At 36.2% G+C, this 25,851-nt stretch overlaps 1 pseudogene; it reads right to left on the bottom strand.

The window, feature by feature from the left end:
• Positions 1 to 1,718: 1,718 nt before the first annotated feature.
• LOC110198769 (vesicle-associated membrane protein-associated protein B/C pseudogene) lies at positions 1,719 to 2,409 on the bottom strand (annotated as a pseudogene).
• Between the last annotated feature and the right edge of the window lie 23,442 nt (positions 2,410 to 25,851).

Genomic DNA, 25,851 nt, shown 5'->3' with positions numbered 1-25,851 from the left:
CCTAATGTGCTTTCTAACATCTCAACCTTCCTGACCATTCTGCAACATTTTGTATATTTTGATTCACCCTTCCTTCTGGATATTCTTTCTTTTCCTTTATCCTCTATTTCTTTTTGACATTCATGACTGCTCTCAAAAACTCAATTATTATATCTATGCCAATAACTCCTAAGACTCCATACCCAGATATTCTCTCTCTTATCTCTAGTTCCATATTTCTAACAAGATGCTAGTAAGCAAACTCTGGCATCTATATATATATATATATATTTTTTTTTTTTTCATTTTGGGGCTTTATTTAATTTTTTTTCTTTTAAAGATGCTACATAGTCCAACAGGATTGGTCATTTATGGCATAAAATTAATTTACAGTCAACTCTCAATTATCTGCTTTGTGAATTAGTTGGGGGAAGGTTTCCCCTGACCACCAGCCCCTCATTTGGGGTGGGTCTTCTCTCTCCTGCCTCCCAATTGGCTCCAGGACTATCTCCCCTATCTATTTCTAGAATACTGTCCTCTCCTTACTACTGGGATAACTTTCCGTATTGCTACTCCAATTATGGGCCAAATTGGGGGCAGGGGAGAGAGAAAGGGACTGAGGCCAAGCACAGTGAGGAAAGGTGAAATAGGATGAATTCAAGAGTGACATTAAAATGACATTTTTTAAAAAGGTTATCTGTACTATGGCTACTCCCTCCATCAGCAGGGTAATCAAGAGTTGACTATTATTACTACTGGTATAATTTCCCTCCCTTCCCAACGTAGATTTTATTTATTTACATAGAAAATCATTTCCTGACTGTCGTTTTCCAATGTTCAAATAAATCAAAAGTCCATTTACGTAGTGCCCCCCCCAAAAAAAAAACCAGTAAGAGACAGAAGGATCCCACAGCTCTCCAGCAGCAATGACAGGTCAACCCACAGCCTTAGAGTGGTGATTTCTATGCCATAGCATTAGTCATGACCTTGTGACAATAAGGAAACATGAGATGAAATACATTAAATAAGTTAAACAGGCATTAAACATCTCTGAATAACAGTTTAATTCAACTAAACGAACCAATAGCAGTTTAGCTTGGTCCCTTTAAGAGAACAAGGTAACGACCTTTCTCCTAAAATGTTGTGTACCATTAATCGATATATGCCTCATATTGGTGACTAGCACATTCAAGGCTGTCACTCAATCCTTTTCAGCTTCTGACTAGATTCACTTGAGTTCCCAAAAAATAATTGGTAACTTGCACAGAACTGAAGACATGGACAAACTCTTAAGTTTATAAGCAGTATGTGTGGTGGATTAATATATTTTACAGAGATTCCTGCCCCTTCCTGCTTAGCTCTGGTTCCCACTATCAGAAGGGGGGAGCTCTAGCAATTAAGGAACCAGTTTCTCATTTTAAAAGAGGTAATCCAGCAACCTGTACCAAGGTCTAAAAATGTTTGAAATTGCATTTACAACTTATCATTTGAGCATTAACCATGATTTTCCTTGTCATCTAGTAAACATCATCCTTTTTGCATTGTTTTTTGCCCCGTTTACTCACTGTACATTTCAAACTTTCTAGATTATGCTATGTTATATTTGTGCAGAGGGAGGGGGCGGAATTTAAAGGCAAGACCTGTGAGATGTCATACATTAATTTCTTTGTTATGAATAAGTTTAAATCCCATGATATGGCAGATCCATCAATCCAATTACCAGCCTTTGTATGCTGCCTCTATAAGGCGATTTTCCCTATAATTACACCAACAATGAAGAGCAAAACGACCAGAGCCAGGAGTCAGTTACTAAGCCCTTCTTCCTTCATGATGGTGGCCGAGGCAGAAGCTAGGCTGTTGCTCTGCAGTGTCTTCCTCATCCGCAGCCCATCTTCTTCCTTAAATTATTTGTTTTCCTCCTGTAACCTCTGAACTTCTACTTGCAGCCCTTTACATTCTTCCATTACTTTCTTAGCTCAGTATCATCCAAAGAACTTATAGATTTAGACATAACAGATGATTCGGTCTCTGTTCCCGTTGTGGACATAATTTTATTTATTTCTACATCATGCAGTTTATCATTCTCTGCTGGCAATTCAAACACACACCTAACTTTTGAATCCATAAGATCTTCTGGTTTTGCCTCCTTCCATACTGCTTCCACATCTGAGGTGTCAGTCGGAGTAAACATAGATTGAACCATAAACTTGTGTTTACTTTTCTCGTTAGGATCATAATCGAAAGGCCGTAGCATCACAGACACATTGATTGATGTTCCCGCATCAATAATTCCACTGTTGGGTCTCACACAGTACTGGTGGGTGCAGTAGTCTTCACTTTAAAACGTACATTTTGGTCAGAAGGGTTGCCAAGCTTCAGGTTGGTGGTGACAATATCTGTGAAGGGACCCAGTGTTCCCGGAGCTGACATGCAAACGCCCAGCGAGCAGCATTGGCCCCAAATCTGAGCCTTCCTTCTCCGAACTATTTGTCTTCTCTTCTCTTTGGGGCATATGGGGTGTGGAAATTATGGGGCGTGGGAAGAGGAGGAGCAGGGGTTTGGAAAGGAGCAAGTAAAGTGGGGCCTGGTATCAAAATGTACAACATTCAGACCCGGTAAATCAAACTCTGCATGCTTGAAAGAGAAAGGATAATCTTTCCTCTCTATCCCCCCTCTTTCTCTTAATTTTCTTATTCTGTTAATGAGAGGGCCATCCTACAAGTAATCTACATTTCCAACCACTGAGGCAATCTCTACTGACTCTTCATCGTCCAACTCACATATGTAATCAATTTCCAATTCTTGTCAATTTTACTTTCATAATATTTATCTTCTCTGTCTCCCTTTATCTATTCCTATAACCATCACTCAAATTCAGATTCTCATCACCTGATTTATATATTTTAGAGTTAGAAGTGACTTTAGAGGTAAATTAGATCAATCAAACATTTTAGAGATGAAAAAACTGAGGCCTAGAGAGATTCTCATATTGACTATTGTAAAAGTAGTCTAATTAGGTTTGCTGCTCTTAGTCTCTTCCTTCTTCTCCATTTAGTTGCCAAATTGAGATTCCTAGGAGGATTTTCAATTAATTTGGTCTAGGTTAGATCACAGAAGAGCTTGTATCTTTCTCATATATTTCAGGGGAAAAATATCTAGATTGAATAATGATCAAGAAATCCAAAGAGAAACTGTATTTCATGCCTTCATCAAGCCTCAGTTTGTCACATTCACACACACACACACACACACACACACACACACACACACACATGCACACACACAAGGCAGTACCCTGTGGGCGTTGGGTAAGGGACTCACCAGAAAAGGCAGCAGAAACATAGCTTGGTAAATAAGTCTGCAATCAGACCAGAGAGACTCCATTGACACCTGAAAATTATGTTACTTTGTACCAGGGTCAGGAATTGGAGAGTGCTGGGAAAAGGGAGTTCAGGGACACAAAGCAGGGCCATGTAAAAACTTAGAGGCTTCTGATAACTCTCAAGAAGGACTTGGGGCTAGAACCCAATTGAGCTTTGATACTATAAGAGACATGGAGTTCCATAGCACTATGAATTGAAACCATTACAAGGCTCTGAACACACTTATGACTTGAAATTTAAAAGTAGTATAGATGCCCTGCAAAAGTGGAAAGCAGAAGTCAGAACCCAAGAAATCAGGGTCAACACAAAATATGCCCCAATATCAGGATTCAAGAGTTCAGGAGCAGAAAAGGGCCTGACCCTTGAACAATTTCCCAAATAAGGAACTGAAGTTTCGGTGTGAGTAAAAGGCCAAAAAGAGTTCTGGGATTTATTTAATTATTAAATTTTATCCCGATTAATTTGCATGCCATTGTACCAGGATGCAGGGGTGATAGACTGGTTGACTGTGATAACTGTCAAAGATGATGACATGAATGGTAGAGAGGCTGTGATTTTCATCAGTATTATTTGTATAGCCACCACGACAAAATCATAGAGGCTTAAAATGTTGAACTCCATTATTTCAAACTTATACATGTATGTATGAACTGTGACTTTTCAGTATTCAGAGTTCTTACCATTCTATAATTTAATGTAGAAGTCTAAGAATTTTCTAAACCACACAGAGGTTTACTAACTTGCTCAAAGTCATTCCTCTAGTAATTGTCAGATAAAGTATTTGAAGTCTATTCTTCTTAACTCCAAGCACCACACTATGCTGTATTGTCTATGCATCTCGAGCTTACCCTTTGAAAAATGGCTTACCTTCAACTTAACCACATTGCATTGATTGCTGTGCAGTGAACCACCTATTCTCAGCTTTCTGACTCGGGAAGGCATAATTCACTCAAGGGTAGTTTTACCTCTGTACTATATTAGTGATTATTGTTCTTTTTAAAAATTTATTTATTTTTAGTTTTCCACATTTACTTCCGCAAGATTTTGAGTTCCAAATTTTCACCCCATCTCACCCCTCCCTCCACCCCAAGATGGCATGCATTCTGAATATCCCTTCCCCAAATTTTCCCTCTCTTCTTTCTCTCCCCACCTTCTTTTATCCCCTTCCCCTTCTTCTTTCCTGTAGGGCAGGATAGATATCTATACCCTATTACCTGTATTTCTTATTTCACAGTTGCATATTTAAAAAAAAATATGTGTTTTTAAAACTTCGGGTTCCAAATTTTCTCCCTTCCTCCCTCCCCACCCACCCTGATTGAAAAGGCAAGCAACTCAATATAGGTTATACATGTGCAGTTATGCAAAACACTTCCATAGTAGACATATTGTGAAAAACTAACTCTATTTCCCTTAATCCTATCCTGCCCCCTCATTTATTCTACTCTTTCTTTTGACCCTGTCCCTCCTCAGAAGTGTTTGCTTCTGATTACCCCGTTTCCCAATCTGCCCTCCTCTCTATCATCCCCCTGCTCTCTTGTTCCCTTCTCCCTTTATTTTTCTGTAGGGTAAGATAGTTTTCCATACCCAATTGAGTGTGTATGTTATTCCCTCATTAAGCCAAATCCTATGATAATAAGATTCACTCATTCCCTCTCACCTTCCCCTCATTCCCCTCCCCTGTAAGAGGCTTTTCCTTTATTTTTTTGTGAGATAATTTATCCCATTCTACCTCTCCCTTTCTTCATTTCCCAGTATAATCCTCTCTCACTCCTTATTTTTATTCTCCAGGTATGACCCTTTCATGTTCAACTCACCCTGTGTCCTCTATCTATCTATCTATCTATCTGTCCATCCATCCATATAATTTTTTCCCTCCAATTACCCTAATGCTGACAAAGGTCTCAGGGATTATAAATATCATCTTTCCATGCAGGAATGTAAACAGTTCATCCTTAATAAGTCTCTTATGACTTCTCTTTCCTGTTACCTCTTCATGTTCCACCTAAGTCTTGGATTTGAAAATCAAATTTTCTATTCAGTTCTGGTCTTTTCATCAAGAATGCTCTAAAGTCCTCTATTTCACTGAAAGACTATTTTTTTTTTCCCCTGAAGGATTATACTCAGTTTTGCTGGGCAGGTTATTCTTGGTTGTAACCCTATCTCCTTTGCCCCCGAAATATTATATTCCATGCCCTCCGGTCCTTTAACATAAAAGCTGCTAAATCTTGTGTTATCCTGACTGTGTTTCCACAATACTTGAATTGTTTCCTTCTGGCTGCTTGTAATATTTTCTCCTTGACCTGGGAACTCTGGAATTTGGCTACAGTATTCTTAGGAGTTTTCCTTTGGGGATCTCTTTCAGGAGGAGATCGGTGAATTCTTTCAATTTCTATTTTGCCCTCTGGTTCTAAAATATCAGGGCAGTTTTCTTTGATAATTTCTTGAAAGATGATGCCTAGGCACTTTTTTTGATCATGTCTTTCAGATAGTCCAATAATTTGTAAATTCGTTCTCCTGGATCTATTTTCCAGGTCAGTTGTTTTTCCAATGAGATATTTCATATTGTTTTCTAATTTTTCATTCTTTTGGATTTGTTTTACATTGTCTTGATTTCTCATAAAGTCACTAGCTTCCAATTGTTCTATTCTAATTTTTCTTTTTTCTTTTTTCTTTTATTAATTTATTTTGATTTATCAACAATCACTTCATATGCTTTTGAGTTTAAAATTTTTCTCCCCCTTCCTCCCCACCACCCTCCCCAAGACAGCACACAATCTGATATAGGCTATACATTTACATTCCTATTAAATGTATTTTCACATTAGTGAAGTTGTAAGTAAAAATTAAAACCAGTAGGAGGAACCATCAGAAAGAGGAAACAAAACTCAACAGAACAGAAAAAAAAAGATGGAATTCAACTTTCACAGTTATGATTACTATCTGTGTCTTTTTCTCCATCCTTTTTTCCCCCTCTTTATACTTTTCTTTCTCCTTTCCCCCCCACTAGTGTTCTGCTCTCTCCTCCCTTCTATTATCCCTTTGCCTTTTCTTCCCCTTTGCCCTTACTGCTTCTTCCCTCCCTTCTATGCCCCTCTCCCTTTTCTTTTCCCTTTTCCCTCCTACTGCCTATAGGGCAAGTTAGATTTCTATACCTAACTGATTATGTTATTCCCTTCCTGAGCCAAATCTTATGAGAGTAAGGTTCAAACAATGCTCACCCCACTCCCTTCTTTCCCTGTGGTGTGATAGGATTTTCTTTCTTTTCCTGTAATGTAACTTACCCTTGTCTGCCTAATCCTTTCTCAGAACATTTTCTAAGATCAGACTAATCCACTTTCTTGGATACATTTAATCCACTTCATTAGATTATTTTTTATCATTACATCAAAGTCAACTAATATATTTATATATATAGTATACTCCTTTAAAATGGTGTAATAACAATACAGTTCTCAAGAGTTGCAAGTGTCATCTTCCCTTGTAGGATGTAAACAGTCTGCCCTTATTAACAACATTTTGTATCTTTCTGTCCCATTTACCTTTTTATGTCTTTCTTGAATCTTGTACTTGAAGATCAAAATTTTTGTTGAACTCTGGTCTTTTTATGAGGAAGGTTTGGAAGTCCCTATTCATTGAATATCCATCTCCTCCCTTGAAAAATCATGCTCATTTTTGCAGGTAGTTGATCCTTGGCTGCAATCCAAGCTCCTTTGCCTTACAGGAATATCATGTTCCATCCCTGTGGTCTTTTAACGTAGAAGCTGCAAGGTCCTGTGTAATCCTGACTGTGGTTCCATGATATTTAAATTGTTTCTTTCTGGCTGCTTGCAGCACCTTCTCTTTCATCTGGTAATTTTGGAATTTTGCTATTATATTCCTTGGCATTGTCAATTTGGGATCTCTTTCAGGTGGTGAGCAGAGTATTCTTTCTATGGTTATTTTACCTTCTGGTTCTAGGACTTCAGGGCAGTTTTCCTTTATGATTTCCTGAAAGATACTGTCCAGGCTCTTTTTTTCATCATGATTTTCAGGTAGTCCACTGATTTTTAAATTGTCTCTCCTGGATCAGTTTTCCAGGTCGGTTGTTTTACCAATGAGGTATTTTATGTTTTCATCTATTTTTTCATTTTTTTGTTGCTGTTTGACTGATTCTTGCTCTTTCATGAAGCCATTAGTTTCCATTTGTCCAATTCTAGTTTTTAACAGATTGTTTTCTTTGTTTAGTTTTTGTGCTTCCTTCTTCAAATGCCCAATTGTATTTTTAAGGGATTTGTTTTCTTCAGTGTACTTTTTTTCCAGTTTGCCAATTGTGTTTTTTAGGGACTTGTTTTCTTCAGTGTACTTTTTTTCCAATTGGGCAATTGTATTTTTTAAGGACACTTCTGCCTGTCTCATTAGACTTTTAAAATCCTTCTTGAGCTCTTCTAAGAAGGCTTTTTGGGCTTCAGACCAGTTCATATTCCCTTTTGATGTTGCAGATGTGGTTTGTTGACAATGTTGTCCTCTTCAGAATTTCTGTCTTGATCTTCACTCTTCTCATAATATGAATCTATGGTACATTTCTTTTTACTCATGGTTTCTTTATTCCCTGGCCTTTAAAGAGATTGAGCTCTCCTGCTGGGGAACAGAGGGCACTGACCCAAGCTTCTTGTTTTGGGAGCCTAGGTCTTGGTTACTGGCTTTGTGTGCTGGGGCCTCTTATGTTGGCAATTGGAGGCTGTACAGTTTTGGCAGCTTACCTTGTATTGGGCTAGAATTAGGAAGGCTGGAACTTTCAGGCAATTCTAGGTTGCCTGCTTTTCCTTTCCTTTAGTTTTATTCAGCTTTATTGTATTTATTTATTTAGATGGGTGCTGCGGGGTGCAAAGGGCCTGGGACCCCTTGCAATACTGCCTCACTTGTTTCTGCTAATGCACTGGGAGATTCCTTTGCGGTAGAGTTCTGAGGCACCTGGTGGTTTTCTAAGCTGGTTTCCACTGGTTCACCTACCCTCACTGTGGCATTCAGAGGTCCAGGTGTTGGTGTTTGTTTCTCTACCACCTGGGCTTCAGAATCTTCTCCTGGTTGACAATTGGAGGCTGTGGAGTTCTGACAGCTTACCTGGTGTTGGGTTGGAATCCGCAAGGCTGGGACTTTAGGCAGACTCTAGGTTACTTTCTTCAGCTCCTTTCAGATGAATGCTGTAGGGTGCTTATCTGCCTGGGGCCTTTTTCGTGCTGCTTCCCTTCTTTTTGCTGAGGTACTGGGAGACCCATTTGCAGTACTATTCCCCATCTTTCTTCTAGTTCAGCTGTTCCAGGGATTTTTTTTTTCTGGGGTGATATTTTCTGGGTTTTCAGAGGCTGATAGGGGAGGGTGAGAGCAACTACATTTTTACTATGCCATCTTGGCTCCCGGAAGCAGAACTTGCTCTATTCTCATTTTTAAGGAAGTATTTTTCTTGTGTAAACTTTTGGCTTCCTTTTCCATTAAACCAATTTTGCTTTTTAAGGCATTCTTCTCCTCATTGACTTTTTGGACCTCTTTTGCCATTTGGGTTAGGCTATTATTTAAGGTGTTATTTTCTTCAGTATTTTCTTGGGTCTCCTTTAACACCACTCTCAGTTTTTCCTCTACTTCTCTTACTTGCTTCTCAGAATCCTTTTTGATGTCTTCCATGGCCTGGGATCAATTCATAATTTTCTTGGAGGCTTTGGATGTAGGAGCTTTGGCTTCATTGTCTTCTTCTGGTTGTGTGTTTTGATCTTCTTTGTCACCAAAGTAAGATAATATAGTCTGACTTGTTTTGTGCTGCTTACTCATGATCCCGGCCAATTACTTGAGTTTTAAACACTTTGTTAAGGTAAGAGTCTGCTTCCAATGTGGAGAATGTACTGTCCCAATCTTCAGGGTTTTTGTGCAGCCGTTTTCAGAGATACTTCTAGGGACCTGTAAATTTTCAGTTCTTCCAAGGTGCTATGATCAAGGGTGAGGTGTTTACTCCTTTCCTGGCCTGTACTCTGGGCTATAAGTGACCACAAGCACTCTTTTCTGCCTTGGAAATGTGAGGAGGATTTTCTCTTCACAGCCACTACAGCTCTGCCACTGCCAGCTCTCCTCCTCGCCTGAGGACTGCCACCCAGAAATGTGACCCAGATCCAAGAACAGGCAAAGCAAGAGAATGCTGTGCCTGCAAAGAGATCTCTGCAATTGCCCTCTGATCAGCCACTTGATTCCCCCTCAGTCTGTGGACCAGAAACTCAGGAGGCAGCTCCGGCCCTGGGCCATGTATGGGAGTGGAGCTGAGACCACCCAGCTTCTCTTTCAGCAATGCAGAAACAGACTTTTCCCACTGACCTTCTAAATTTTCTTTGGCATTCCTGATTTAAGATGTCTGGAAACCCCCAGAGCTGCCTGCGATTCAGTCCTCTGAGGCCTGCTCCAGGTTCGCTGTGGTCTGTGGGCCCATGCTGAGCTGCTCTCCACTCCCAGCCTTGCATGATATACCTTTCTGATCAACCATCCAAGCTGTCTTGGGCTGGAAATTTGTTTCACTCTGTCTTTTTGTGGGTTCTGCTGCTTTAGAATTTGTTTAAAGCCATTTTTATAGGTATTTGGAGGGGTTTGGGGAAGAGCTCAAGCAAGTCAGTGTTTTCACTCTGCCATCTTGGCTCTGCCCCCTCTATTAGTGATTATTGTGAGAGACTTTGAAAATGGTCTAACAGGATTATCTGCCAAAGAGACTTGTCAGCATCAGATTTAGTTTTCTTCTTTATATATTTCCTTTTTGTTAGGATCTAACTTCTATTTGTCAAGGATGCTTCTTAACTGAAAACAAATTACCTGCCACATATTTCTTTATCAATGTTTCTTTTTTGCTGTTTAGTAGTTTCCTTATCTATTTACACAGTATAGTACCAATTGGAACTGCTAAACATTTTAAAATGCTGTCTCTGCTAGTTTGAAGTGATTTCCCTCCTTCGGTATTTGAATCCTCTTTCTCTACTTAATTCACATGACAAGTTAAACAAAAGAGCAGATGGAATGTCGCTGGGTAGACATTTCATTAGTGTCTTCATTATTCCACTGGGCTCATTCATAACCCATCAGACACAACTTTTACTATGGTACATGAAAGATGGTTGGATGAATTTGGTAAGTTAATATATTCATAGCTTTCTGGTTTTATTTTTTTTTTTTAGATTTTTCATGGAATAAAAATGGACACTATCATTCTTCCCATTCCCAAAGTCTAAACAGGGAAAGAAGGAAAGGGCAGGCAGGTATATTAATAGTGAACTGCCTCCCATGGAATCACTTTAAATGTTAAACAAAGATTTTTGTGTATGTGTGTGTGTGTGTGTGTGTGTGTGTGTGTGTGTGTGTGTGTGTATGTGTGGCTAAATAGATAGATATAGATATAGTTGGTATTGTATATTTATTCAATTGTAGCACTCATATTACACCATCAAAACACTGAACTAGGCAAGTTTCAATTGTACTTTCTCAAAATACTTCAATAAGAGATAATATCTCATTCCTAATACACAATTCCCATACACAACTCATTTCAACATTTCAATGTTTTTGTTTCTAATTTACCATTTCCTTTCTTTTGATTTTCTTTGCATATTAACATTTAAGCCATTAACCTGGCTTTAAAAATAGAATTGAATGTTAAAGAAACATTAATCAGATGTAATTTTAACTTTTTTCTGATATTTTCCTGAAGCTTTGAATAGTGCTTTTTCCCCCTTTCTCTTGATCTTCTCTTCATGTTTTTTTTTAACCTTACATGTGGATAGCATGAAAATAGTTCTTTCTGAAGATTGAACATAATTTCTAAAAAGAAGAAATCAATGGATTAGATTCCTTGAGATGACATTATGGTCATCATAACATACTATCTTTTTGGATTATCATGGTTTTTAAATTTCTGTTTTGATCTGATAGTTCCAGATAGTTTTCCTCAAAAGAGAGAGAATAACATTCATACCATAAACCATATATTTTTATTCTGAATAGAATGATACTACTTTGGTTTTGTCAAGTTTCTTCTTAACTCCTTACCTCAAGATCTTTTTTTTTTTTTGTATTGACACAGAGCTCCAGGCTCTCTGATTTTCCCCTTTATATTTTATCACTTTTAAATATGCTAGATGTTCTATTTCAAATGATGAAATATATACATATATTTACATACATTTACATATATTTATGAATAAAAGAAAATTTATACATAAAAAAGGGAAATGCATTGAGTAACTTCTAACAAAACACGAAACAATTCATTCCCCTTTACATTCCCTATGCAAGAGTAATTACCATTTTTCCATCCACACTAGTAGAAAGGGCATTGAACTAAAATCAGAAGTCTTAGATATAAATTCTAGTTTCCCTTAAGAAAATATTTATCAGACACCTTCTCTGTGAAGACCTATTATGTGAGAAACAATATTGCAAAGTGAAATAAGAACTAGGTTTAGGGTAATGAAGATCTGTGAGTGTGTTCTGTTTTTGGCATACAAAAGACGTCCTTATTCAGATAAATCATTGATCCAAGCAGTCTTGGAATCCTTGTGGCAAATACATTTCTTTTTCAAATTTCTAACTATCTATCATCTATCAGCTGCTTCTTCCTGATTTTTAAATAAATTAATCAGGAGGCACTATTGTCTTAGGAAAAATTCAAATCCAATTATTCTCAGTTCTATCATTTGTACATCTATCTATTCATGAATCCATTATGAATTCATTCATTCAACATTTCCTCAACATACATTGAATCATTTACTAAACATTCATGTAGACCTTCTAAGGCAATGTCTTATTACTGTGAACAAAACACATAGCAATAAAACATGGATAATTCCCTCATGAAATTTAACATTTAGTAGGATGTATGACATATGTAATAAATAAAACAGGAAAAGCTTGGGTTGGGACTAAATCATGGAGTGCTTTGATTGGCAGTCTAAGGAAGTTGAATTTTAATAAGTAGACAATATGGAGCAATGGAGGGATGTGAGGTGATCTCCACTAATTAATTAAGATGCTACAGAGTAGCTGGCCAGTTTTGTCACAATATAGAACTTATTCTTATAGTACCAGATTTTGATAATGTAGCTGATAGTGAACTTTGACAGCTGTTGATAATCCACACATGCAGCTCTCTACAAGGAAGACAGCTATTCTATCTCATAGCAGCAGGGAGATAGTGATTATAGGAATCAATATAAGGTGGATTTAAATGGTTATTAGAAAGGATTTTTGTCCATTTCCATAATGTAAAGCATAGGAAATAAAAACACTAGAGAATCTCATGTTTGGATTCGTTAACCATGGAATTCTGCTCCACAGTGGCAGGTGAGTGGGCTCACTTTATTTGTGATACAATATGACATAGCAGAAAGATTACCTGGTTTGTATCAGATGATCTATGTTCAAATCCTCTGATCTTTGGTCAATTCACTTAACCTGTCATGTCCTTTGATTCCTCATCTGTGAAATGCCAAAGTTGTACTAAATGGCTTGTAAGGGTCCATCTAGTTTGAATTTTATAATTCTATGATTCTTCAAGTTCAGCACTGGAGTTTTTTTAGGCCAACAAAGGCAATTTGGGGCTCTACATCCTCACAAGAGTGGAACTTTATTATGCAATCACTTGGGATTGGATTAATTCTGGGACATATAATTAATTGGTTAGTTTTCTAAAAGTTAATACCCACTGATGAGATTTTCCTGAATTTTACTTTGCATAGATTCATGTTTCTCAGAATATGCTCTAGTCCTTCCTGGACCTAGAAATAAAGGTAAAGTCAAGGAAAATAGCTACATCAGTATTGCAGAGATAAAATTTGTAGGGTCTGGGGACTGCATTAATATGGCTAATAAAATGGAGTTGGTGATGACTCAAAGTCTTGAAGTCTCAGGGACAGGAAGGATATTGATGACATTCTTGTAAAATGAGGGGTATATTATTAGACTCCAAAATGGGATCCATAACCACTCAACACAGTTTAGTCTCACTATTACCACAGGAAAAAAGTGAGTAAAGAATACCTATTATTTAGAACAAGCAGTTAGATGGACAAACCACAGTACTCGTCCACTCTGTCCATATAATCATGTATTTTTAGCCACTGCAAATGGACAGGAAATTGGGCCCAGTATTGTAAAGGAATTAGAATGGGCTGGATTAATTTAGGGCAAACAAATCTTATTTTAATGATATCAAAGTTTTCCTTAAAGTGAAATGTTTTGTTTTGTTTTGTTTTGTTTTTGTTGTTGCTGAGTCATTTCAGTCACATCCAATTTTTTCCTGATTCCATTGGGGGTTTTCTTGGAAAAGATACTGGAGTGATTTGCCATTTCCTTCTCTACCTCATTTTATAAATGAGGAACTGAGATTAATAGGTTCCTGTTTAAATGACTTGCCCAGGGTCACACAGCTAGTAAGTTTCTGAGGCTAGATTTGAACTCAGGAAAGATGAGTCTTTTTGACTTCAGGTCCCACACTCTATCCACTGCACTGCCTAGTTGCTTTGAAGTAAAGGCTCGTCTATTTAATGCCCATATTTTTATTGCATTGCTGTAAGTCAGACAACTCTGAAATTTTCTATACGCCCAAAAGAACTAAAGTAGAATTTCATTGAAAGAAAAGTGAAATAGTTCATGGTAGACCTGACAAAGCCACAGTGCTTAATAAAAAAAGTACCTAAGAAAGAGAAGCATTGTCATCTTATAAATATGTGATGAGGAAAAACATATATATAAATAAGGAATAAAAACATATCTGCTCCATTAATATCCATGCAATGTCAAGAGAACTCTAGGAAGCACCTGAGTATATTGGGTAGACTCCCTGTGGTAGATTTATGGGGAGAAGGAATAGACAAGAGTATGACAAAATGAGCAGCCATGTATGGGTTGTGATCCACATTGTTGGAGGGAGAATTTACGTGAATGTGATCACAAATCCATTGGAATATTAGAGAATCGTTGGCTCAGTATAACATTAGAGGGAATAGAACATAACTACTCCCCAAGAAATTCAAAGTTTTAGGCAGCTAGATGGTATAGTGGATAAAGCTTTGGCCTTGGAGTCAAGAGGACCTGTGTTCAAATCTGGCCTCAGACATGTGACATTAACTGTGTGACCCTAGGCAATCACTTAGCCCCTGATTGCCTCAACAAAAAAGCAAAAAGGCAAAAAAAGGGAAAGAAAACAAATTCAGTTTCAGCATAAAAAATATGCTTATTGTCAGGTCAGCAACAATTATCAGAAGCAGTTTTGAAAGGTTAATTATTACTATGCTCAGTGACATGCAAAAAACCTTTCTTGGTGTTGGCTACATAGAATTCAACTGCAGCTAAATTTCTATGAATTTCACATATCTTTTTGAATAACCACCTATGTCTTTCATGGCTCCTTGCTCATAATTTTTCACTCAAATTCTCTTTCTAAAATTGTTTTTGATGTTCTTCCTTTTAGAAAACTATGGTTTGGACTGGACGTTGTTTTAAGTTGTTGTTTTCTTCCCATTCAGTTTTATCTCCCCGTTATTATATGTTTATTTTTACAAAGGAGATTGAGATTAAGAATAGTAGTAATTTTTTAGGAGATGCCTTCTTTGACATGGTGGAGAGTGAAATGAGAAGATAACAGTTTATAGAATGACGAGAACATTGCAGTGGAAAATATAAATACATATATAATCTCTTTGGAAATAACCAATGTAGGAAATTATTTTGCTAATATGTGTGTCATTTTTATGAGGTTTTCTCATTTTTTCTATTAGTTTCTGGGGGTGGGTGAGGAGGAGAGATAACAAATGTCTTTTAAAATTAAAAATATAATTAAAATTTTTAAAAGAATAATTGTCACCCAGCTTTACTTAGTGACCAGTTGCAACAGCCAGGCTGAGTTGGTAATAGTAGACTGGAGAATGACTTAAGCAATACCCCTGAAATTTTGGCAGGCAGGACTGAAGAAACTGGGGACAAACAGAAGAGGAAGAAAACATGTAATTTAATGCTGCTAAGAAAAAATAAGGAAACACAAGTAAGCCCCAGAGAGAAAGATATTTATAAGACATTAGAATTCTCATTTGTGCAGATGGGAAGGAGAATGTGTCAGAGGTATTTTGGTAGCAACAGGGTACTGGTAAAATGTACACAAGCTACACTTTAAAATGCTAAAGCTTAGCTAGTTTTATAGATTTATGGAGTTTCAGAGTTAGAAAGTACTTAAGTTCAACTACTTAATCCTTTTACATCAACAGAGATCACCTGTAGAGCATGAAGTCAGAGGATAGACTTAACCAGTAGATTAAAAGTGCATAAGAAATAGGTGTAGAAAAATAGCACTGTCATTGGTGGAAGGGAAGGTAGAATTGTGAAGCATCCCAAAATATGAGTCCCATCAAAGAATCTAAGGATGCTTGTGTTAGAGTAGAATAGAACTGGGATGGGGCATGGAGAATGGGAGAGAATGGTAGTTGTCTTCAAATTATTGAAGGGCTGGCATGTGAAAGAAATATTAAACTTAATCTGTTTGATTCTAGATTTAGAAGTAGCAGAAATGCATTAAAATAAATTAAGGTTTTATGTAAACAATAACATTCTAATAAGAGGAGCTATCCAAAAGTGGAATGGACATCATCAGAAAGTGCAAACTCCACCTCACAAGAGGTCTATAAGTGAAGGGTGGGTAACCTTGTTAGAAATGTTGATAATCTTCTTTAAGTATAGGTTGGCCTCTTTAGTCTCTTCTTACGCTGGGGTGATGGCATGATATAAAATATTTGGACCTTGTGGAAAGGGAGGTTTCTATTTTAAGGAACAACTTTTTTTTTTTCCTGAGGAATTCTTGGAAGGTGAATTTTGATCTCACAAAACAAAGTATAATTCTCACTCTTAAGATGATTATAATCTTAAATAGGAGAAATAAGGCGCACTCATAAAATAAAAGAATAACATGAGAATTAAAACTTTTAAGGTGATGTCTTACATCTTTTTTAATATTTAATTTTTGGTTATTGTGAATGAGACAAATATTAACAAATTTGAATATTTTCATATATGAAGGTGATATACAAAAGGAAGATTTTATATGATACCATGAATATCTACTGAATACAAATTTAGTTTTTTTTAAGTATATGTAAAATTCAATGCAGTTTCAAAACTGTCCTCATTATATTTTTTCCTCTAAACTTCTTTTTGTTCACTTCTATGAATTTTTTACAGGTTTTATTTAAACTTTCTGCTTTATTTTTATTTATTTTAATGTGACTATCTCTAGTCTCTTCTTTATGTGAATATCACCAGTTAAAGAAAAAGCTCTTTCCTATAACAAATAAGAGGTCAGGAATAACAAATGCATAATTGTCCAGGTATGGAAATTTGTGTCAGAACTTCTAGGCTATCAAGTCTCTGTTAGTAGGTGGGAAATATACTTCATCTTCAATCTTTTGGGATCCTTGTTGGTAATTTCTTTCATTAAACCTCTTAAATTTTCCTAAGTTTTTTTTTTTCCTGTGCAATATTGTAGTATTTTAACAAATTGATTGGGTTTGTTCTGTATACTCCATTGTGCTTCACACGTCTTCCCACAGTGTTCTGAAACTGTGCTTTTTATCATGTCATACAGAGCATTAATATTCCATTTCATTTAAATATGTCATGACTTAAGTCCTGAAGTCTTATGAGTTGGTACTATGAAGTAATTAAAATCATTCCACAAGGTTCACTTAAGATGATAAAATCTTCAAATTCAATATTTGGAAGAGAACTCAGGGGCCATCTAGTCCAAAACCATAAAAACAAATGTGACAAATTGTCACATTTTAGAAGAACCAATTACCTCCCAAAATAGTCCTTCCACTTTTGGATAGCACCAATTGTTAGAAAGCTTTTTTTTTCCCGACATCAAACAATACTATTTGCAAATTGCACCTATTTTTGCTTCATCCTGGTGCCATACAGGAAGTCTAATCCTTCTTCCATTTTGTATCCCTTCAGATACATAATAAGACCTATCCTGTCTTACTTAGATCTTTTATTCTGAAAACTTTAAGAAATTTAGCCATTTAAATAATCCTAATGTGGTACAGACTTGAGACTCTACACCTTGCTTTGCCAACTTCCCCCATACCCTTATCTCATTAATGTCTTTCTTAAATTATGGCACTCAGGATTAAATACAATATTCTAAGTGGGGCCTGAGCAGATTAGAATAAAGAAGAACAAGATTACCTCCTTGATTCTGTAATCTATGTCTATGTTATGCAGGCCAAAATCACATTAGCTTCTTTAGCTGCCAAATCAACTGCTGATTCATACTGAACTTTTCAGCTTACTGAAGCTCATAGACCTTTTTCACACAAGCAACTAACCATGCTTCTCCCTTTTTATAAATGTGAGATATTATTTTTGGTAAAGTTTTACATTTTTCTCCATTAAAATTAAATAATTATATTCAACCACTGATTTAGCCTACTTATCAATATCTATTGGATTCTATCTTTATTATCCTATATGACAGCAATCCCTCTAAGCTTTGTACCAATTTAAAATTTGTTAAGAATAAAGCAAACCATGGTTAAAAAAATAAAGTGTAGCATAGATCTAAATACAAATCCACAAGACAATCTACTGGAATCAATCAATGAATGAAAAAATATGCATTAAGGGCTTGCTGTCAATGCCAAGCACTGGGAATACTGAAAGAAAGGAAGAAAGAAAGAAAGAAAGAAAGAAAGAAAGAAAGAAAGAAAGAAAGAAAGAGAAAGAAAGAAAGAAAGAAAGAAAGAAAGAAAGAAAGAAAGAAAGAAAGAAAGAAAGAAAAGAAAGAAAGAAAGAAAGAAAGAAAGAAGGAAGAAAGAAAGAAAGAAAGAAAGAAAAGAAAGAAAGAAAGAAAAGGATAAAGGGAGAAAGGAAGTAGGGAAGGAGGGAAAGAAGAAAAGGCAAGGCAAGCCAAGTCAAGGAAACTCTTGCTTCCAAGGAGCTTAAATTCCAATGAGGAAGTCAGCAAACAGAGTATAGTGGTAACCAAGGAGGGACACTTTGGTCTCAAGAGTGCAAGTCTGCCTGAACCACACATCTCACATTCAATTAATTCTAGTCACTACCCATTAACTCCAGCATCAAATTTTAAGCCCTCCATTTGCCTTTGACTTTGAAATTCCTTCATAACCTGACCTGTTCTTACCTTTACAGTTTTCCTTCTATATGTTCTATGACCCAATGATACTAGCTTCTTCACTCTTCCTTGAACAAGATACACAATCTCCTGACTCCAGAAGTGACCATTGGCTGTTCCACCCCTAGAATTCTGTTTCCTTCTCTATTTTATATTTTTTCAAGATTCCTTTAAGTTCTAACTAAAATCCCACCATCTGCAAGAAGACTTTCTCTGTCCTCTTTAATTCTAATGTTTTTCTTTTCTTATTATCTCCAATTTATCTTGCACATATATGTTTGGACCCAATAGCCTGCATGACACTTCCACCAATAAGTTCTACTTTTCTTGAAGGCAGGGACTGTTTTTGCCTTTCTCAATATATATCTAGGCTTTAGCACATTACCTGGCACATACTAGGCAGTTAATAAGTATTTGTTGCCTAGACTTTATTGGAAACTTAAAAAAAAGATGGTCAGTGCAGGAAAAAAAGAAGTAGATTGCCTCACTCCATACTGGACTTTTGCTTTTGCAAAAGTAATTTGATCATGATTAAGGGATACAGAATTAGGGTGTGGGTGGGGTGTGAAAAGTTCCCCTTGGGGATATGGCATCTGTCGAGGTAATGGAGAAACCTGAATATGGGGAGAGAAATGAAGCATAGGTAGGAATGTTATGAAATAGTGGTTGAGGAGAGATGGTTTTGGGAGACACCCTGCCAAAATGACATTGAACCACTAGTGACTGAGCTTTTAATCTGTCCATTCCACAAGTTCCAAATGAGTCTAAACTATATTATCATTTAGCCAATTCTATATTTTATAAGGTAAATGGTAATTTACCAAATGCTTTGCTAAAATGTAGGCAAATTATATCTGTGGGACTCTGACTGAATTTTGCTCTTTGGAATGTTTGCTCCTTAAATAACAATTTGATTTTTACCTAAAACCTGTTTTTCACACTCCTTCCATCTAATGGCATTTAATGAGATCTGGCTTCCTCATGATGACATTTAATATTTAGTTAACCTTTCATGTACTGGTTAGACATTCACTCAGACCTTTCCCTCAAATCATTGTCCATGATGGGGGAATCAGGATATCACTTTCTCCCTATCATCCCATTATCCATCCCAGGCTCTACTTCTATTACCACCACTCAGCAAGCTCATCCCTCTTTTTTTTTCCCTTTTTGGTGATTCAAATGGGGTTAAGTGACTTGCCCAGGGTCACACAGCTAGTAAGTGTCATGTTTCTGAGACTGGATTTGAGCTCACGTCCTCCCGACTCCAAGGCCAGAGCTCTATCCACTATGCCACCTAGCTTCCCCCAAGCTCATCCCTCTTGAAGTTCCCATTATCTAAATCAGTCACTCCATCCAAATCTTGGTAGCCATGATCTATAAATCCCAAGGACATTTTCCTTCTTTCCTTAATGAGTCTAGCACCTGACTTATAGTCTTTATATAACAATCCATGACCTCTTTTTGTGAAACTTCAGCATACTTATTGATGCCCCCTTAAGTACATCAACTTCCAGATTCCTTAATCTTCTCATCTCTCATGACCAACTCATTCACTCCATCTCATCTACACAGAGTCATATCCTTAATTTTCCTGTCATCCCTCCTTAAGCTTCCCATGACATCCCTTCTCTTTAATCTTTGACAATATGATCAATTCATTATTCATAGAAAAATAAAAAAATTGAGTCAATTTATAAGAGTTCACTCTTCTACCTTTGTCTTCCCTAATTACTCAGATATCTTCCTTCACTGCCTCCTTCTTAACAAAACAAGCATTCTTTTTTTTAACTTTTTTTAGTATTATATTTTTCCCTGATTACATGTCTACTTGCATTCTTGATTCCATCTCCACATGACTCCTGTAAGTGACTTCCACCAATTATTATCCCCTATTTCAAATTTTTAATCTGTTCCTATCTGTTCACTGCTCACTGATGTTTATAAAAATAACCATGCTTCTCAGATCCTTAAAGAAAGGCATTGCCTGATCTGACTATCCCTGCTGGTTATCATTCCATATATCTTCTCCTGTCTTTCCTAGCCTCCTTCAGAAAGCTTAATACATTAGGTGCCTCTATTTTCTATATTCTTAATCACTTCTAAAACCTCAACAATCTGGCACCAAGTCATCAATTAATGCAAATTATGTTCTCCACTGCCACCAGTGAAGACAGAGACCAGTCAAGATGCTGAAAGAAGAGGAAGCGCTATAGCCCAACTCTCCCCACAACCATTCCAGGGAAAGATCTAAATACAGAGTCAAGTTACCACAACAAGAACTCTGTGATTGGAATAGGTGTGCCAGCAGCTGTGTTAGAGTAGTGTCAACAATCAATACCCATACTGGAGTACAGGATGTTCAATTATTTAGAACTCAAAGCAGAATTTCAAATTCAGTTCCCAGGCTAAACCCAAGTGTGATCTGGCAGTTCCATCACTCCAACCGTGGAACTGAACTTAAGATTTGTCCTAGGGTTAAGTGACCAGTATGGGGTTAGTTGGAAGAGAAGTAAAGCTATATGTATGGTGATCCAAACTTACAGGGCATTCCAACTAGCAGATGAGGGATTGGCCAGTGACTATGCAATGGATCTCTAATCAGGGGAAAATCTGAAGTTACGTCACCTATACCTAATCTGGGCCTATAAAAGTCATTCCAGGAGAGTAGAAACCAGATTGTGACCTAGAACTCATTAATGAGCAGTGAAATTGTCAAAAGGTCCTGTGCCCAGTGGCTAGCTCATGGGCCCTCTGTATTCTTTTTCAGATCGGGTGATCAACTCCTTTATCATCTCTGAGCGCTAAATGCTCCCTGTATCATTTCTGCCATAGCTATTGCCAAAGCGGCTGGCAAAACCAACAGAATCCACTTCTACTTTGCTGCATTCCTGGCCAGCCCCTACCCAGTGTCTGCAGACCTCTCTGTCCTGCTAAGTTGTCTCAAGTTGGAAAAAAAATTATTCACTCTTACTTTTTGTTGATTATGTCACCTAGAATTTGATTTGACACATTTTTAAAAACTTGTTTGAGGAAACTTTTGGGAAAAGTCATATAAAATGTTTTTCAGAACAAAAAGTCAAGAATATCAAAGGAAAAATGAAAAAAAAAGTATAAATAGATTTAGCAGTACCAGATCTTAAATTATATTATGAGGCAGTAATTATCAAAACCATCTGATATTGGCTAAGAAATAGAAAAGTAGATCAATAGAATAGAGTATAAATACAATTTACAATAGGAAATAAATGTAATGATGTTATGTTTAAAAAAATGTAAATAAAAGATTTTGAGATAATTCATTATTTGGTAAAAATTGTTGGGAAAACTAAAAAACACTGTGGCAGAAAGTGGGCATAGACCAATATCTTAGACTATTTACATGGATATAAAGAGAGATACTACAAGAAAATTAGACGAAAATGGAATGTATTAATCATCAGACTTATGAGTAGATGAACAATTTATAAATAAACAAGAGATAAGAATTAAGGTTAAGTGTAAAATGGATAATTTTAGTTACATTCAATTATTTTATTGTTTTTTGATTTCTTATGAAGTCATTAGCTTCCATTTGCTCAATTCTAATTTTTAAGGAATTATTTTCTTCAGTGAGCTTTTGTACCTACTTTGCAATTTGTCCAATTCTACTTTTTAAGTTTTTGTTTTTCTTCAGTGACTTTTTGTGCCTCTTTTTCCATTTGAGCTATTCTGCTTTTTAAGGCATTCTCCTCATTTTTTTTTGTACTAAATCTTTTACCATTTGGCCTAGTCAATTATTTTTAAGGTGTTATTTTCTTCAGTATTTTTTGTGTCTCTTTTACCAAGCTTGTGTTTTGATCTTCCTTGTCACCATTGTAGCTTTTTATGGTCAGATTTTTTTTTTCTATTGTTTGCTATTTTCCCCAGCCTATTACTTGACTTAACTCTTGTTAAAGTAGGGCTCTGTTTTGGTTTCCAGGGAAAATGTCCCAAGCTTCAGGGATTTTGTACAGCTGTTTGTAGAGATACTTCCAGGGACCTGCAAGCTTTTAGTCCTTCCAAAAAGGTATGATCTAAGGAGAGGTATGTTTACTACTCTCCTGGCATATGCTCTGGTCTGTGGGTGACCACAAGCACTCTTTTCTTACCTGGAACTGTGATGAGGATTCTAGGTCCACTGTGGCTCAGTGCTAGCAAAGAGACCTCTGTAATCTCCTTTTGACCAGTGGTTCCACCCCTTTGCCATCTCTAGTTTGAGAGCTCTGGAAGCATCTGCTGTAGCTATTGATTCAGTAACTCTCAAGGCCTCCTTCTAGTTTGCTGAGGCAGGGTGTGTGCTCGCATGGCCTGTGCTAGACTGTTGTCCACTCTCACACAGATGTGACAGACCTTTCCTGTTTACCTTCTAAGTTGTCTTTGGCTAGAAAATTATTTCACTTTGTGCTTTTATGGGTTCTGCTGCTCTAGGAATTGTTTTATGGCATTATTTAAAGGTGTTCAGAGGTGTTTTGGGGAGAGCTTGGGTGAGTCCCTGCCTCTTCTTCACCATCTTGGCCCCTCTCCTTCTATTATAATCTTGATTGCATTAAGTTAAAAAGGTTTTATACAAATAAAACAAATGTAGCCAATATCAGAATGAAAGAAACCTCCCCCTCGGGGGAGGGAGGCTATGGACAGTTTATCAGATAAAGGTCTCATATCAAAAATATATAAAGACTTTTGTCAAATATATAAGAATATGAGTTATTCCTCAATTGATAAATGGTTAAAGGATATGAGCAGGCTATTTTCCAATGAATAAATGAAAACAATTTATGGTCATGTGAAAAAATGCTCTAAATCATTATTGATTAGAGAAAGACAAATTAAAAAAAAACCTTGAGATATCATTTTACACCTACCAGATTGGCTAAAATGTTTGAAAGGGAAAGCAATACATTTTGGAGGGAATGTGGAAAATTTGGGACGCTAACACATTGGTGGTGGAATTGTGAACAGATCTACCCATTTTGGAGAGTAATATGGAATTATAACCAAAGAGTTATTAAACTGCCTATAACCTTTGACCCAGCAATGCCACTACTTAGTCTATTTCCAAAGACAGAGAAGTTCTCAGGAGGTAAAAATGGACAATATTAATTTCATAAAATTTTTAAAAATGTATCTAACCAATTAACCCAATGCAACTAAAATTAGAAAAGACACTGCAAATTGCAGAGGCAGAAATCTTTACAATAAATTTCACTAATAAATATCTCATTTCTAAGATACATAAAGAATTTACATAATTCATAAAGGTAGACAAAAATAAATAAAATAAATAAGAAAAAATCTGAACTCAACTCTCAGTTTCTGCAGGAAACTTTTCCCTGCTGTGCCTTTTGCTAGTCTTTTCCTTCTCTCTAAGATTACCTTCAGAAGTATTAAATAAATTCTTCTCTTTTCTTTTCACATTTCACTTTGCATCAATTAATGCAAATATGTACATATAGAAATGTGAATATATATGTATATATGTATATATATACATATATATACATATATACACATCTATCTATCTATCTGCATATATCTTCTATGTTAATATTATTTGAATTTTCTCTCCCCTGTTGGAATGAAATCTTCCTGTGGGCAGAGATGATTTTTTTTTTTTACTTTCTCTTCATCCTCAAAATTTAGCAGATTGCCTTCCACATAATAAGCACTTACTAAATACTCATTGACTTGCTAACTGACTTACTCATTCTCCTGCTCTACCAGTTTTGTACCACTGTTAAAAAAAGGAAATAGAGTTATTATGGCCTGACTCATTCTTGAAGCCATGAAAACTCCATGAAATCACTCCTTCATTTTCTAATATTCACTAACTACCTCTTTAATTGTTTAGACAATCATTTTCTCAGAATCAAGGTACAATTTTTTGTCCCTTTATGTGCAGACTTTCTTAACTTCCATTGTTTTTGAAAACCAAGACACTATTTACCCTTCTACATTTCTTCCATACTTTTATTATTCTCCACATTTTTTTCCAGTATCACAGAAAGTGACTAACTAATGCTTTCATGGACTTAATGTCAAGTGACGTGAATTTATCAAGGCTAGTTAGGTGATTTCCTAATATCTCCTCATATATTTTAAATATCAAATTTCTCTTGGTCATTTTTCTTTTATCTTTTCTAACATAATTAATCATTCTTGTTAGTAGAGAATATAATAAAAAAAACATTATCACTGAAAAGCTCTGTCTGCTCTCTGTTGTCAATTATTTTCATCCAATCCATCCTAGAGATTGTTCTGTCACCTTTTGGAACCACTTCTGTCCTCTAATATATCTAAAAGAAACCAATGTTTGTTATTTTTTTTCCTTGATTTTCCTTGAAAGCCTCAGATCACTCTGAGTTTTACATTTGCTGATGTCATTTTGATTGTACTGTGCAGTACTCATTCTTTCTATTACCTGCTTTTCTGTAAACTAAAGTATACCCCACCCAAAAAAATTCTATATTTTTGGGTGAATTTTTTTCCCTTTTACCAGTCCTGTTGGGTAGTTATATTTTCCCCATATTTTAATTTTATTTTTGCAATTTTAGATTTTTATTCTTGAGGGGAAAATAACAATTTTTAAGTGCCTGTTATGTGCCAGACACTATGCTGTTATTTACAAATATTATCTGTGAGATGAATATAATAACTATGTGAGGTAGTTGCTATTATTTTTCTGATTTTACAGTTGAACAAACTGAGACAGTTGCAGTTTAAGTGACTTGCCCAAGGTAACACAGTCAGCCTTTGAGACTAGATTTGAAGGCAGGTATTCTTGACTTTAGGCTGAATACTTTGTGAATTGTACCCTTTCCTTCCACATGCCTTCCCCATCAATTTTTGACTCATTCCCTTTTTAGTAATTTGGTCCACCTTATATATTCTATCTTTAAGTACTCTGAAATCTGGTCTTAGAAGCTCTAGGAAGAAAATAAGACTATATTCAGCTGTATATATTTTAAAACAATCTCTAGAAGGAAAAGGTCACTTTCTAAATTTTCTATGATATCCATCTTGGCAAGTAGTCAAGAATCAGATCCAGAATATAATTTCACTTGGTTGGCTTTTCCTCCTTTTGAAAAGCAAAATTATCTTTAAGGGCAATTAATATTTTATTCATTTTTCTACAGAGTTCCAAAAGATGTTTGGATGATTGAAATCTTCCACAGTTATTATATCATACCTCTCTATCATGCTTACGAACTGTTTCCCAGAGTCTTCATGTATTTCCTCTTACTGTTCATATGGTCTAGCATATGCTAACGGCAAAACAGATTATTT

This window comes from Phascolarctos cinereus, unplaced genomic scaffold, assembly GCF_003287225.1.
Source record: "Phascolarctos cinereus isolate Bilbo 61053 unplaced genomic scaffold, phaCin_HiC Scaffold_726;HRSCAF=1367, whole genome shotgun sequence".
Taxonomy (NCBI): Eukaryota; Metazoa; Chordata; class Mammalia; order Diprotodontia; family Phascolarctidae; genus Phascolarctos; species Phascolarctos cinereus.
This window is presented reverse-complemented; position numbering and strand designations above follow the sequence as displayed.